Consider the following 1,694-nt stretch of genomic DNA (forward strand, 5'->3'; position numbering starts at 1 on the left):
TTCTTGGAATGCTGATTCAGCAAATTCTGGGTAAATTTCGGGCTCAGGTCCCCATTCATTGAAACACTTAATAAACCATAATGGGAATTGTAACGAGATGTCTTTTTTAAACCAAATGAACCAAGAATGTTCAAAGGGTTCTTGTAATAGCATGTTTGTCCATGCTTCCATATAATCATAATAAGAATATTCCTGAGGACTAAATCTTCTGGAAAATTTCTTTAATGTTGAAGGGTGATCTTTCCAATCTGTTGGTGATAATACCTTTAATATTTTAAATTTTGAAAAAATAATTTTCAGTTTATCGACCTTGTCGTATGTATGAGTTATTTCAATTGAATCAGTATCAACTAAAACAAACTCATAGAATAATCTTGTTTTTTCTGGGGTGGCTGGTAGATAATGAAATCCGTGAGGGTAATAATGAGAAACAATCTGAAGTAATGATTTATTTAATGAATATTCGGGTTCTACAAGAAAAAAGTATTTTCTTGTAATCTTTTTCTATAAATAGACAATTTAGGTTACTAGGGGGCGTGTAATAGGGTAATTTTTCTGGTTTTTGTGTTGTAGTATTTAATTGGAACGGTGTGTTTAAGGCAAATTGTAATGGTGAGATTAATTGGGATTGGATTGCGGGTCTTATGGTTTTTGGTTGTATGGAGGTTGTTGGGTAAAAAGATGGTAATGCTAATGGGGTTAATGGGGTAAACCTGTTTTGGTTTGGTGATTGGGAGGAAGAAGAGGGAGTTTGTAATACCTGTTTCATTGTGGGTGTTTTTGTAATTTTTTCTTCGGTAATTGGGGGTCCATACTTATCTTTATGACTCATTGTGCTTTCCCTGTAAAAATTCTCTTGTAAGAAAATCTGGTAATGAGTTTTTCTCTCCTTTAATATGTTCTATTTCGAAATCAAAACAAGAAAGTAAAGATTGCCATCTGGCAAAAATATGTTTAGAAACCAGGTTTTTAACATCCTTTTGTAAAACATCTTTTGCTGCTTTGCAATCAGTTTTTAATAAAAATTTCTTTGAAAATAAGTCATCTTGGAATTTTGTAATGCATAAAACAATTGCCAATATTTCTTTTTTAACAGTACTATATTTTAGTTGGGCTGTGTTCCAGATTCCAGAGTAATATCTCACTACTTGCTCTTTTGGGTTTCCTGGTAATTTTTGTTTTAACACTCCTCCATATCCTAACTCTGATGAGTCAGTCTCTACTATTAGTAGGGCTTGAGGGTCTGGAATTCCTAAGCAAGGTAATTTTTTAATTATTTGTTTTAAGGTTTTGACACTATCGGTCATAGTCTCATCCCATTTGGGTGGATTTTTTCTTAGTCTTTTAAATAAAGGTGAACATATAATCCTAAGGTTGGGAATAAAATCTGCTACATAATTTACACATCCTAAGAATCTTTGTAATTGAGTTTTGTCTTTTAATTCATTAGGAAATTTTTCTCCAAATTCTATTGACCTACTAATTGGTGTTATTGTTCCTTGATAAATATTGAATCCTAAAAATCTAATATTATCCTGAAATAATTTCATTTTCTTGGCCGACACCACTAATCCATTTTCTTTAATAATATTAAAGAATTTTTCTAGATGTTCAAAATGTTGATTAATACCTTTTGAAAATACTAATACGTCATCTAAGTATACAATAGTAAAATGTTGGTAATTATTAAAAAT

The sequence above is a fragment of the Cicer arietinum genome, chromosome 5 (assembly GCF_000331145.2).
Source record: "Cicer arietinum cultivar CDC Frontier isolate Library 1 chromosome 5, Cicar.CDCFrontier_v2.0, whole genome shotgun sequence".
NCBI lineage: Eukaryota > Viridiplantae > Streptophyta > Magnoliopsida > Fabales > Fabaceae > Cicer > Cicer arietinum.